Raw genomic sequence first — 15,200 nt, forward strand, 5'->3', positions numbered from 1 at the left:
TACCTATGATGTAATCAATTGTATGTTCCGTATAAAGTTGACCCTTATTCCCCCAATCTTCATTCTAACCTTAAGTTTGTATAGACATGCTGACCCGTTTGCTTTCTTAATAAATCTTAAAACTCTCTGCAACGCCTGGAGTAAAGTTTATTGCTGAGATGCAACGAGGTACTGAAGTCTGACAGGCAGGCAACCCTACTGTTGACCTTCTGAATAGTCTCCCCTTCCTTATGCATGGCCTCCAGGCTTCTGTTAACAAAATCCTCCCCTTTTTTGATGCCATGGAGAGTAGCAATCCTCTCCTCCAGACTCCGAACCTTCTGAGAGACCTACCAATTTATTCTTGTGGCATGTGAAGTCCATCTTGTCCTCAGGGAGAAACACAAACATGGCACACTCCTTGAGGTGACTGGAAATGGTTTGGGAGCATCCATCATCACCCTCGTAGTGAATCTTTTCACACCGGAAATACCTCGGTGTGTTGATCTAACCTGAAACTAACAAACCTCGCCTGCAGCTCTGTCTCCTGCTCTGACTTCTGCCTCAGCTCTGACCCCACTCTGCCTCTGGCAAGGAGAAGCATAGCAGTTTAAAGGATCACAGCCCCACCTCTCAACAGCCAACAGCACAGGTTGGGGCCTGCAATCAACCCCCAGGCAAACAAGTCCTTTTCACTCAGCAACGACTCGACAGCCACTGTGTCTCCTGCTCTGACTCCCAGCTCAGCTGCCTCAGGTCTGATCCAACTCACGAGGCAAAAGAGTGTTGTTGTTGTTTTAGTGGACGTACCCCTCCTGTTTTTGCTTCTACTTAAATATAAGGCTCCATCTGTCCATCCATCTGTCTGTGGCAGGCATAACTCTTCCAAAGGGGTCTCTCACCTCTGAATGATGACAGGAATTTCCAAGTTGATACGGAACCATCATATTCAAGGTTATTTCCAGAGCGTTCCCTTCCCCCCCCCCCATCCGCATGTGTACTGGAAGCTATGGTTGTCTGTGGCTGGCATAACTCGTCCCGAACTAAAGCCAGGAGCCTCAAAATTGGCCCCCTGCTTCAGGGTGATGGTGGGCCCTTCAGAGCCAAAAATGAAGGGAATCACACCCTCCGGGCACAAATTAGCTGCACAACATCACTCTGGTGTTTGTGATAGAAACAAAGGTCTACTCGTGTGAAGCCAGGTAAGTGCCGGCAGCAAAGACAGGGAGGGTGGAAAACTCTAGATCGTGAAAAAACACCGGGTGGTGGTGGAGGATAACCTGATTCTTAGAGTCATCATGAAGAGAAAAACTAAAGAACCAACTTGCCAGAATCATCTTCCTGATGCTTCACTCATGCCGATCTATCTACCTTCATGTATGTCAGTGTATGCTAGGAAGTTACACGTTTCTATTTTATTGCACCTACTCATTTGCCTTATGTATGTACATGAACCTTTCAATATTCCTTTTAAGAAAATGCTTTTATTGGTGTGCTTTACTGCATATGCAAGAGTCCTAACCAGTCTCAGTTGAGCTACCTTAAAGGGGATTAATCCCAGGGCTCCAGGTTTGGGAGAGGGGGAATGAATCACCCAGGCAGACTGGAAAATCCCATCTGTCTGTGATAGTGGGGAATGGTGTCTTGACTTGCTGGGAAACTCCCTTAGGCCAAGGATGTCCCTGGAAAGCACTCTGATCAACAGCCACCACAACTCGGAGATCTCCTGCAAACATCTAGACTTGGCCTGCTGAGAAGGCATCCTTCTAGCACACTCAGCAAAGATCCTTGTGCTGTAGTCGCAGTCGCTTCCATTGCAATGTTTTTAAAAACTTGCACAAGCAATCAGCTCTTCCAAAGGCCAACCAGAAGCCTCGCTGTACCAAAGTCTCATACGGCCTTGCCCATTTCCCAAAAATACTTGGTGGGTGTGAAGAAATTTTTTGGCAGGCACCATGACCCCTACGAGCCCTGCATTAGGGACCCATATGCGGGTGTGAGGCATATAATACCCAATTTAATGTACTGCATTTGTGTTATTTATGGAGAGAAAGAGGGCATCCTTCCTGCCCTCCCTTGGGAAAAGTGTCAGGCCCTTGAATGGCGTTGCCAGCCTCCAGGTGGGGCCTGGAGAAAATGGGTGCTTGGGGAGGTGGGCTCCATCATGGCCCTGTAGCCCACTGGTGTCCTCCCCAATCTCCAGACGCTTCCCCGTCCAGAGCTGCCAACCCCACCCATCAGGTTGTCGATGCCTGGGAAAGTGCGGTTCCCAGCAGGAGAACAAAGTGCTGTGACCAACTGTACACTTTTAGGCAGAGGAGGTTTCTCCTTCCCCTTCGCCTTGGGTCACTTTCCCAGCCTCTCTCCAGCCAGCCTCTCCTGATGCAGTGGGGGGGTCAGAGGAAGCTGCCCCCCCCTCACCCACCCACAGCCCCACAAGAGCAAAGAAATGGCCTTTCCCCAAAGACCTCTGTTCTGGGTCTGGTTGTTGCAGGGAACTACATTTCCCAGAAGGCCTTGCGAGCACATTGCTCTCAACCCTGCCTTTCCCACGTGTTGGACGGGGCGGCTCTTCTCAGAGAGGGAGAAGGACAATTGTGGGCAATGGAGCCCCTCGGGGTCTCTCCCCTTTCTGGTCCCCCCCGGCTGGAGGGAGGGTCTGGCTTTTGCACGTCTGCAGGGGAGGTGAGTCGAGGGTTTCATGCAGCAGATCTTGGGCAAGAAGAGGGGGAGAGAAGACACGTGTGAAGCGGAGGGAAAGAGGAAGAGGGGGCCGGAAGGGAGGATATTTTCTCTGCATCCAGCCTGGGTTTATTTTGTTCTTAAAAGCCCAACGGACCCCTGATCGGATCCAGCAGGGCTCGTGGCCTATTAGTGGCCCCCGTGGCTCGATGCACATGGAGTTTGGCCACCTGCTGCTAGCTGCATTTCCTGTGCATGCGGTTGCTTTTTTCTGGTGTCTGATCCCAGTGAGCAGCATCCTCAAGAAGATCTCTCTGACCTGGCCATTGGTATTCAGTTTAAAAATGGAACTCAAGCAAAGCGTTAGACATTAAATGGTGCAAAAATTACATTGCATGATCCTACTTACAGTAAACTATACCCACAGGTAGAGGCCATAGTCCCTAACAGATGCACCGGGGTTTGGGCACATGTTGCTAGCTGCATTTTCTGTGCATGTGTGTTTGTGTGTTGTGCCGTCAAGTCGCTTCCGACTCATGGCGACCCTATGAATGAAAGTCCTCCAAAATGTCCTGTCTTTGACAGCCTTGCTCAGATCTTGCAAATTGAAGGCTGGGGCTTCCTTTACTGAGTCAATCCATACGGTTTTCTGTGCCTACTACGGTTGCTTTTTTCTGCTGTGTGATCCCAGCGAGCAGCATCCTCAAGAAGATCTCTGACCTGGCAACTGGCCTTCAGTTTTGCAAAGGAGCCGGAGGGGGTCTGATTCAGACTCCCTGCCTGTCCGGCCTCCGCCTTCCTGGCCAACCTTTAGTGGACCATCACCCCCATTGCAAAATATTAGAGGGATTTTGTGTTGTTTGTCTGGGCCAAGAGGTTTCCATCCCCTGGGTTTTGGGCACTGGGACTCCCACAGTCATTCTGAGGCTGGTGCCAATTTCCAGACTCTTAGTTTTCGTCTTCTTCCATATGAGAATAAACCCCCATTCAGTAAATCTCCTGCCATATGTTAATCTTTGCCTGAAACCATTTCTTTTGTATGCAGTTTACATCCTTTGAGCTGATGCACTACTAGCTTCCTGCTCTTGACCCTGCGTCTCTCACCCACCAAGCCCTGCGGATCACAGGGCCTGGGATTGTTAGGGGGGAAAGAGAACAAAAGACAGGACGACCCTAATTAGGCCAGTTGATGTTATCAGAGCTGGACACAAGTTTAAGAGTAACACAGAACGCCTCTGCAAACAATTATGTTTAAAGCGGAAACCTTCAGTGGAATTACAATTTCTTTCTGTGTCTGCAGTTACGCATGCAAGGTAGTTCTGTTTTTGAACCCACTATACAGTCAAATGGGTTTTTTTTTTTTTTAATTGGACTTGACAAAGAGAAGCCCAGTTCTTTGCAGTTTTCTAAATTTGTATTTCTTGGAGACTTTCAGTATCTTCTGATTTTCAGATGTTGAAAAACAATGCCATTGCTGTGGGTCTGATGTATATAGTTCTTTTAATCAGTTGGCTGGCCAATGGGATTCTTCTTTCTTTCTTGAATACCCGGGGACAGGAATAAATGATCAACTGGGCCACCTTTTCCTCTTTCAGAGATCCCAAGTGTCCTTTGAGGAGGTAGCCGTGTTCTTCACAGAGGAGGAATGGTCCCTGTTGGATCCAGGCCAAAGAGAACTCTTCTGGGAAGTTATGGAGGAAAATTATGAGACCCTGGCCTCTCTGGGTAAGGACTGTTTCCCTTTTATTATGAAGACAGAAGAGAAAGGAAGGGGTGGCTGCTTCCTTTGGCTCTGTTGAACTTCAGGACACACCTCCAGTTGCCACAGAAAACATTGGAGATCCCGCAACTGGGGGTCTTAACAGCTCCTGCAAAAGAAAGCATTAAATACTTAAGTGCTATAAAGAGCAATCTGTTGATGAAGAGAGCTCTGCTTGGGAGAGACAGACGATGTCCAGGGTTGGTCCTGCTAGCCAATCCCTGAGGCACCTTTTTCGGCCTTTCTGTTTTGGCGCAGAGTAGTTCTTATACAGTATTTTGTTTGAGTGGCTGAGGCTGATGGGAGGAGAGGAGGAATGGCCTTGTTGATTTGACTAAGCCAGAGGAGGAAGAGTTCATGTTCTGTATCTCAACAGTGTGGAGTTCAGCAGTGGCATTTGGGGTTAAGGCAGGAAGATTTTGGGTGGCAGGGCTGGGAAAGGCCCCTGCCTGAGACCCTCTTGAGATACCTCCCCCTTGGGGTGGAATCAGCTGGGCTTGATGGAAAGTTGCAGGCAAAATGTGGGCAGAGGGAAAATGAGAGTCGTCTGTGAGCAGGTCTGTTTTGTGAGAAAGATGGTGAGGAAGGAAGGTGGAATGTGGAAGAAGAAAAGCCAAGCAAGAGGTGCGGCAGCCATGTTCCAGGAGATGCACGTGGATTTGGAAGTCAAGTGGTTCTCTTCGTAATGTTCTGCTGTTCTTTGTCAAGCTCAGAGCAGACCCAGGGGGAGCCAAGCCAGACACAGATCAGGCCCACAATTTAATATCATTAACAGAGTTAACAGTTTTCAGTTGAGTAATTTCCTGCTTTGGGCAGGGGGTTGGACTAGATGACCCTCCCCCCACCATGCAGGATCCCACAATCAAAGCACTCCCGACAGATGGCCATCCAGCCTCTGCTTAAAGACTTCCAAAGACTCCACCACCCTCCGAGGCAGTGCATTCCATTGTCAAACAGCCCTCACTGTCAGGAAGTTCTTCCTAATGTTTAGGTGGAATTGCTTTTCTCTTAGTTTAAATCCATTACTCCGTGTCCTAGTCTCTGAAGCAACAGAGAACAAGCTAGTTCCCTCATCAACATGACATCACTTCAAATATTTAAACATGGCTATGATGTCTCCCCTCAACCTTCTCTTCTCCAAACTAAACAAACCCAACTCCCTAAGTCTCTCCTCATAGGGCATGGATTCCAGACCTCTGACCACTCTTGTCGCCCTCCTCTGGACACGCTCCAACTTGCCCAAAACGACACAGTATTCCAAGTGAGGTCTGACCAATGTAGAATACAGTGGTAGTATTACTTCCCTTGATCTAGTAGAAAAGGGCAAGATGCAGGGGGACCCGGAAAACAAGAAGAAGAGGAGTTGGGTTTTATATGCCGACCTTCTCTACCACTTAAGGGAGACTCAAACCGGCTTACAATCACCTTCCCTTCCCCTCTCCACAAAAGACACCCTGTGAGGTAGGTGGGGCTGAGAGAGCTCTAACAGAGCTGTGGCTAGCCCAAGGTCTCCCAGCTGGCTTCATCTGTAGGAGTGGGGAAACAAATCCAGTTCAGCAAATTAGCCTCCACCAGTTGTGGAGGAGTGGGGAATCAAACCCCGGTTTTCCAGATCAGACTCCACTGCTCCAAACCACCAGTCTTAACCACTACACCACTCTGACTCTCCGCTATCTCTGGAGGAAAGGTGGGGGGGAGTGTGGAGGAGTCTCCACCTGTCTCACAAGGCCACCGCTATCTCTTCCTGTTGCTGCCGGCTTGGCTCGGCTGAAGGGAGGCTCCATTGCTGCCTGTCCTGCTGCCTTTAGGCCTGCCATGCCACGAAAGAGCAAATGAGAAGGGCGCCGTCCACTTCCCGGGCTGCTGTGCGCACTGGCTCCTCCCCGCCTCTGGCTGATAGGGGCTCTCCATCTGCCCAGAGGGAGGGACGCATGCGGTGTGTGTGTGGGGACCATTGGAACCGCCAGCTGTGATGGCCGGGCTTTCGGTGCCCAGTCTCTGTAGCCGCCCTTGCCAGCTCCTCCCAAGATCCAGCCCTGCGGGGAAGTCCGGGGAGGCAGACTCCGGACAACTTTGTCTGCAGAAGCAAAGTCTGCAGCCCACCCAGATCAGGAATGCGGGGGGGTGAGGGGTGGAGCGCGGGAGGTGGCTAGCTCACGGGCCAGATGACAGCCTTTAGGAAGAAGAAGAGTTGGGTTTTCTATGCCAACTTTCTCTACCACTTAAGGGAGGATCAAACCTTCCCTTCCCCTCCCCACTACAGGAACCCTGTGAGGTAGGTTGGGCTGAGAGAGCTCTAAGAGAGCTGTGAATAGCCCAAGGTCCCCCAGCTGGCTTCATGTGGAGGAGTGGGGAAACCAACCCGGTTCACCAGATTAGCGTCCGCCGCTGATGTGGAGGGGTGGGGAATCCAACCCCCTTCTCCAGATCAGAGTCCACCGCTCCAAACCACCGCTCTTAACCACTACACCACACTGGCGGATCCGGTCTGTGGGCCGTATCTTTGACATCTACATCCTAGTCGGACAGTCTACCCAGTAAATCTGTTTCGCACCAATAGGTGAGGGACATTTTAACCTTCTCCCCCCTTGTGTGTGTTTTATAGAGGGCAGATTTTCCACCTTCATGTCTCTACTACTGGCCCTTTCCTGGCTTCTCGTGAGAAAACCTTTGCTTCCCTGGCGAATAGCAGAGAGATGTCGTGGAGCTGATCTATGCCAAGATGGTCTGATGCATTTCCTTTTTGGCACTGCAGGTCGCAACATTATCCCGAAGCAAGTTTCTAGTTTTGAGGCAACTGGCTTTCTTTTATGATGAGTTATGCCTTCCGCCTTCAACCGTAGCTTCCAATGTCGAAAGCACTTGTCTGGGGGTGGGGTCTGGGGATTATTTGGTCCAGGATTTTCCGGTTCCTTCCATCTTTGGCCTGGCTTTTGGGAGGAGGATGCTCATTATTACTCCATCCTCTGTACGATACTCTTTCCTTTTTGTTCTTGTGGTATAAGCGTTCCCCTCAGTGACGAGATGCTCTTAGGGTGGCAACTGTAAAGGCTTTGGGTTGCTGCTGTGAGGTAAGTTTTGTAGTGGGCCTGAAGAGGACAGAGATCACTGTAGCAGGTGGTTTCAGAAAACAGCAGATATTTATTGGTATACCTGTGAAGCTGCCCCACAGAGCAACAAACAAACAACGAAACCTTCTCTTCCATGTTCCCAAATACTTTAGGTTTTTTCATTCTGTTTGGGTCTTGTTGCAGGGAACTGCATTACCCAGAAGGCCTTGCTAGCACCGGAGACGTCAACCCTGCCTTTCCTAGGTATTCACGGGGTGGTTTTTCCGCAACACAGAGAAGAAAGTATATGGAATGAGCAGTTCCACGGGGCCTCTCTTCTTACTCATTTCCTCCAGCTGGAGGGAGAATTTGGCTCTTGCACCTCTGCAGGAAAGGTGAGTTGAGGATTTCATCAACAGCTTGAATAGGGGAGGGGAGAGGAAGTTGTGTGAATGGGAGTGAAAGAGAAAGAGGCACTGAGAGAGCCACTTCTCAGGCAGGATCTGTGTTTCAGGGTGTTGCTTGTGTTTTCACTCGTTTGAATATGTTCCATGTAACCAGCTTGGGTTTATTTTATCGTTAATAGCTAGATGGAGCCCTGGTCTGATCTAGCCAGGTTCATTGTCTGTTCTTTCTGGCCCCCGTAGGTCGCTATGCTTACAATTTTACTTTTTGCATGCTGCACAGGCTAACCCCAAAACAGGCGTTTGGACATATTAGACTCCTATAGTGGAAGTATTTTAAGTACCTTGCTTCCTGTGGAATGTATATCCCATGAGCATCATCCCCAAGAAGACCTCTGAATGGGCAAGTGGTTTGAAGGTTTGTTTTGTGATGGAGGGGATCTAATTCACCCTCCCTGTCTGTGCTGCCCTCCACCTTGCAGGGATTTTCCAGAAATAATCTAGGCCAGGATACTGTGATTCTCAACATTTCTGGAATCTCATGCCAATTTTGAGGCTCCTAGCTTTCATTGTATTGTTATAGATAAGATCATTTCCCCCCACTTACAAGATTTTTATTTTTGCTGTATACCATTGATTTAATGTGAAATCCTAAAACCGTTGAGACGATGCAGCGGCTTTCTTGTAGTTCAAGAATGTGGTGTACAAGCTGAAGCCATTCCACAATCCACAAATATTTGGAAAGATCTCTGACCCTGCCTCTGTCACCCTCCAAACCCCAGGAATCACAACAGCCTGGGGTGATTAGGCCTTGGGTTTGTTAGAAAAGAATGATCAAAAAAACACAGTTGCCTTAATTAGGCCAATTTATGTTTAGAGAGCTGGAGGCAAGCTTTAGATTAACACATGGCACCTCTGCAGACAAACATGTTCAGAGCAGAAACCTTCTCTGGAGATACGATAGGGGGGTCTGCTATAGACCACCAAACCAGGCAGAGGACTTGGATGAAACACTCCTAGACAAGATTACAAAGTTCTCAAAGAGATGGGACATGGTGGTCATGGGAGATTTTAACTACCCGGATATCTGTTGGAAGTCCAACTCTGCTAAAAATGCAAGATCCAATAAATTCCTGACTTGAATGCTGACAACTTCCTTTTCCAGAAAGTGGACAGGCAAACAAGGGGATCTGCTATCTTACATTTGATTCTCACCAACAGGGAAGAACTGGTTGATGAGGTTAAAGTAGTAGGCACCCTGGGTAGTAGTGACCATGCAATCTTGGAATTTACAATCTTGGGGAAAGGGAAAACTGTACATAGTCAGACATATAGGTTGGACTTTAGGAGAGCTAATTTTAACCAACTTAAACTTATGCTGGGTAGAATCCCATGGTCAGAAATACTTGAGAAGAAAGTTCAAGAAGGGTGGGAGTTGCTTAAAAGTGAAATACTGAAGGCGCAATCACAAACTATTCCTTTGAGAAGGAAAAATGGGAGGAGCCTAAAGAGGCCAGGGTGGCTCCAAAAACAGCTTTTTCAAGAGTTGAGAAATAAAAAAGACTCATTTAGGAAGTGGAAGGAGGGCCTTATAACCAAAGAGGAATATGAGCAAATAACTAGTGCTTGTAGGGAGAGTGTTAGGAAAGCTAAAGCTCAGTATGAACTTAGGCTAGCCAGAGATGCTAAACACAACAAAAAAGGGTTCTTTTCCTATGTACAGGGTAAGAACAAGGACAAGATAAGCCCATTGCTGGGACTGGAAAGTGAAATTGTAACAGGAGATGAAGAGAGGGCAGAACTCCTCAATTCCTACTTTCCCTCAGTCTTTTTTTGCGAGGGAAGAGGTGCTCAACATGGCATGAACAGAACACGTGATGAGGGAAGGGATTTGCAGCCAAGGATTGGCATTGGGGGTAGTGCACAAACACCTAGTTTCTTTAAATGAAACAAAGTCCTCTGGGCCAGATGAATTGCATCGAAGGGTACTCAAAGAACTTGCAGGTGTAATTTCGAAACCTCTGTCCATTATGTTTGAAAAGTCTTGGCAAACAGGTAGAATATATGGAGAAACAGTGGACATCCGGTCATATCAGATAGCATAGGTTGGCATGGCAACCCCTTAGTCCAACGGGCCTGGCTCCCACGAGCTTCAAAGCCTAGAGAGGAATGTCAGTTAGGAAAACAGTCCTTGAGCAGAGCAGAGCATCTGCGAAAAACCAAAACAATCCAGAAACGCCGAGAGCAGAAAGCAGGCCTGACAGAAAGTTACTACCTTGCTGGATCAGGGGAATGCTGTAGACATAGTTTATCTTGATATCAGTAAGGCTTTTGATAAGGTTCCACATAGTATTCTAGCTGTCAAATTGGGAAAATGTGATTTAGATCCTATTTCTGTTAGGTGAATCTGTAACTGGTTGACAGATCGCACCCAAAGAGTGTTTGTTAATGGTTCCTCATCCACTTGAAGAAAAGTGACTAGTGGAGTGCCTCAGAGATCTGTGCTGGGCCCTGTATTGTTCAATATCTTTATGAATGATTTGGATGAAGGAATAGAGGGGATGCTTATTACATTTGCAGATGATACTAAATTGGGAGGGGTAGCAAATACGGTAGAAAGAGCCAAGATTCAGGATAATCTTGACAGGCTGGAGAATTGGGCTAAAACTAATAAAATGCACTTCAACAAAGATAAGTGTAAAGTTCTGCATTTAGGTAGGAAAAATCAAAAGCATAACTATAGAATGGAGGAGACTTGCCTCAGCAGTAGTGTGTGCAAAAAGGATCTTGGGGTCTTAGTAGACCAAACACTGAACATGAGTCAGGAGTGTGATGCGGTAGCTAAAAAGGCAAATGCAATCTTGGGCTGCATCAACAGAAGTAAAGTGTCCAGATCACGCGAAGTGATGGTATCACTTTGCTCTGCTCTGGTTAGAGCTCACCTAGAGTATTGGGTTCAGTTTTGGGCACCGCAATTTCAGAGAGATGTAGACAAGCTGGAAGGGGTCCAGAGAAGGGCAACAAAGATGGTGAGGGGTCTGGAGACTAAGTCTTATGACCGTGTTGGCGAACCTATGGCACGCGTGCCGACTCCGGCACGCGTCGCCCTCTCTGCTGGCACGCACGGCTCAGCTGGGTGGCGGGGCCCCTGCCCTCCCAGCCGCCAGCTCTGTGCTGCCTGCAGGCAGCGCGGAGCAGTTCAAAGACCCCACCCCCTTCCCTGGACTCTCCGCCGCCCAGCCTTTCCCCTCTCCCCCCCTCCCCGGCCAAAAAACCCTTTGCAGGGCGCACGAGGCGGCTGCCGCCCTCCAGCCCCCTTCTCCCTCTCCCTCCCCCCTGGCCCAAAACCCCTTTGTGGGCGCACGAGGCAGCCGCCGCCCTCCAGCCCCCTTCTCCCTCCCCCCCTCCCCGGCCAAAAATCCCTTTGCAGACTAAGGAGGCCAACACAGAGCGGCAGCGCCTCCTTAAAAGCGGGCACACATGGCTGGCCTCCACTGTTGGCTTGCTAGTCGCTAGAGGAGATGGTAGGTTGGTAAATTGCTCCTCCTAACCCGAGTCCGCCTCCCTCCCTGAGTCCCCGGGTAGTTCTCCCGACCTGGACTGGAGTCTGCTGTGTTTCCAAGTGCATCTCTTCCCCCGCCCCCGTTTCCTTTCCTCCCAGCCTGGGCTGGAAATGAAGCAGCAACTTTCCTTAGTTGGAGGGGGAGGGTAGTTCTCCCGACCTGGAGCCTGCGGTGTGTCCAAGTGCATCTCTTTTCTCCCCCCCCCCCCCGTTTCTTTCCTCCCAGCCTGGGCTGGAATTCTCTCCTCTGATCCTGGAGAGAATAGCGATGCATCATGACTAGTATCCATTTTGACTAGTAGTCATGAATACCCTTCTCTTCCATGAACATGTCCACTCCCCTCTTAAAACCTTCCAAGTTGGCAGCCATCACCACACCCTGGGGAAGGGAGTTCCACAATTTAACTATGTGTTGTATAAAGTAATACTTCCTTTTATCTGTTTTGAGTCTCTCACCCTCCAGTCTGGCGGCAGGGGGGAAGGAGAGGAGAGTTCTCCCTTTTCTTTCCACCCAGCCTGGGCTGGGCAAGAGGCAGGAGCTGCCCTTTACTAACCCGCAGGAGAGGCAGGCACTGGCCTTGGCTGGCTTGGGAAAAGGGATGTATTAAAATGAATGAGAGGATTGCCCATTTGAAACAGTGGGAGAGGTTGCACAGCCCATTGAAGATAATGGGAGCCAGGATTGCCCATTGACTTGCATGCGCTCCTTTGAAATAGGTTACAGCACAAAAAATTGCAAAGAAAATGTGGCATAGATATTCTATTAAGGTATTTGGGCCTAGCTACATTACTCTGCGACTGGAATGACAGCTGCCAGGACTAGTAGAAGTGTTCTGCGACTGGAATGACTAGCCTTGGAGTGGAATGACAGCCCCTGAGATTAGGAGAATGATTCTGCAACTGCAGTAACAGCCCCAGGAGTGGAATGACAGCCTCTGGGACTAGCAGAAGTGTTCTGGGACTGGAATGACAGCCCCCAGAGTGGAATGACAGCCCGGTCATTCCAGTCCCAGAACACTTCTGCTAGTCCCAGAGGCTGTCATTCCACTCCTGGGGCTGTCATTCCAGTCCCAGAATAATGTAGCTAGGCTCAGAAACCTTACTGGAAAATCCATTCCACATTGTTTTTGCTACTCTTTCTCCATGAAGCTAAGGGTGGCTCATTTATTTAGCCTTAGTTTTATCCTTACAGCACTCCTCAGAGATAGCAAGAGACACCGTGTGTGTGTGTGTGTGTGTAAGTGTGGTTTCCATGGTAGAGTAGGGATTTGAACCTGGGTTTCTCAGATCCTAGTCTGACACCTTAACCACTATATCATGCTGGAGAACAACCAGGAAATTGTTAATCATTTAAGCTAATTAAAACCTCAGTATTCAGGTTAAATTTCCGTGTTGGCACTTGGCGATAAATAAGTGGGTTTTGGGTTGCAGTTTGGGCACTCCGTCTCTAAAAGGTTCGCCATCACTGTCCTATGAGGAAAGGTTGAAGGAGCTGGATATGTTTAGCCTGAAGAGGAGAGGACTGAGAAGTGATATGATAACCATGTTCAAGTACTTGAAGGGCTGTCATATAGAGAGGATGGTGCCAAGTTGTGTTCTGTTGCTCCAGAAGGTCGGACCAGAACCTATGGGTTGAAATTAAAAGAGTTTCCGTTTAGACATTAGGAAGAATTTTCTAACATTGGTTCTTGTAGGTTATCCGGGCTGTGTAACCGTGGTCTTGGAATTTTCTTTCCTGACGTTTCGCCAGCAACGTTCCAGTAAAAGACACAATCTCATTGATTAACCAGATTTTTCCAGAAGATATAACAGCCTTATTTCACCATTGTTTGACAACAAGTTATTTCCTATGGGATCAAGAATTTTATGAACAGATTGATGGAGTAGCTATGGGAAGTCCACTCAGTCCAGTAATAGCAAACTTTTACATGGAATATTTTGAAAAGACAGCATTAGAATCAGCACCTTACAAACCTACAGTCTGGTTCAGGTTCGTAGATGATACATTTACCATTTGGAGCCATGGTGAAGAAAAACTAACGGACTTTCTAAACCATCTTAATAATATCCATCCAAACATTCAGTTTACCATGGAAAAGGAAATTGAGGGTAAACTCCCATTTCTTGATACCCTTGTCATCCGTAAATCAAACCTTCAGTTAGGTCACAAGGTCTACCGGAAACCAACTCACACAGATCGCTACTTACACAAAAACTCCAACCACCACCCCCGACAGAAAAGAGGAATAATCAAAACATTAATGGACCGTGCAAGACGGATCTGTGAACCACAGTTTCTCAAGGAAGAAACTAATCATCTAAATCACGCACTGCTAGCAAACGGCTACTCCAAGAATGAAATCAGAAGGGCCATTAAACCAAACAAAAATCAGAAAACTCAAGAAAAACAGTCTCCCATAGGAAAGGTATTCTTGCCATTTATTAAAGGAGTCACTGATAGGATGGAGAAACTTTTGAAAAAACATAACCTACAAACAGTGTTTAAACCCACCAAGAAAATACAACAAATGCTACGATCAGCAAAAGACAAAAGAGACCCCCTCACCTCTGCAGGAGTATATCGTATACCTTGCAGCTGTGGAGAAGTTTACATCGGGACCACAAAACGCAGCATACAAACAAGGATAAAAGAACATGAAAGATACTGCAGACTTGGCCAACCTGAGAAATCAGCAGTGGCTGAACATGGACTGACACAAACAGGACACAGGGTCTTATTCCAAGACACTGAAAGACTGGACAATTCTACCAACTATTTTGTCAGATTGCACAGAGAAGCCATTGAAATTCATAAACATCAGCACAACTTTAACAGAAAAGAGGAGAGTTTAAGAATGAATAAGGCTTGGCTTCCTGCCCTGAAAAACCTCCAGACAAAGACAACATTCAACAATAGCCATACAGATTAGCTTTGGATTACACACATTAACAGATCACTTCAGGATACAATGGTTCCATATTAACATACCATACCCTCATTAGCACATTATCTTGATACTTACAGGACAATACTTTTGCAGGACAATACTCAGATCAAACCCAACCCCTTTCTGACTATATATTACTCTCCCTACACCCTTGACACTGAGAGACACTGTCCTTCAGTGTTACTACTCTGAAGATGCCTGCCACAGTTGCTGGCGAAACGTCAGGAAAGAAAATTCCAAGACCACGGTTACACAGCCCGGATAACCTACAAGAACCAATGAACTCTGACCGTGAAAGCCTTCGACAAAATTTTCTAACAGTTAGAGCAGTTTGTCAGTGGAACAGGCTTCCTTGGGAGGTGGTAAGCACTCCTTCCCTGGAGGTTTTTAAGGCTAGATGGGCATCTTTCAGCAATGCTGATTCTATGACCGTAGGCAGATGATGAGAGGGAGGGCACCTTGGCCATCTTCGGGGCATGAAGTATGGGTCACTGGGTGTGTGTGGGGAGGTAGTTGTGAATTTCCTGCATTGTGCAAGGGGTTGGACTAGATGACCCTGGTGGTCCCTTCCAACTCTATGATTCTGATTCAGTATAATTTCTGTGTATTTCCCATGGTTAAACGTGCAAGATAGTGTAGTTGACAGTGGTAGACAGCCAATTAGGGTATGTTTTTAAACATTTGATTGCTCGACCAAGAGAAGTCCAGTTCTTTGCAGTTTCCTGGATTTGTATTTCTAGGGGACATTCAATATATTCTAAGACTCAGAGGCTGAAAAAAATGAATGCAATTTTCCTTTCCATTGGTTTGATTTAT

The sequence above is a fragment of the Euleptes europaea genome, chromosome 1, assembly GCF_029931775.1.
Source record: "Euleptes europaea isolate rEulEur1 chromosome 1, rEulEur1.hap1, whole genome shotgun sequence".
Lineage (NCBI taxonomy): Eukaryota > Metazoa > Chordata > Lepidosauria > Squamata > Sphaerodactylidae > Euleptes > Euleptes europaea.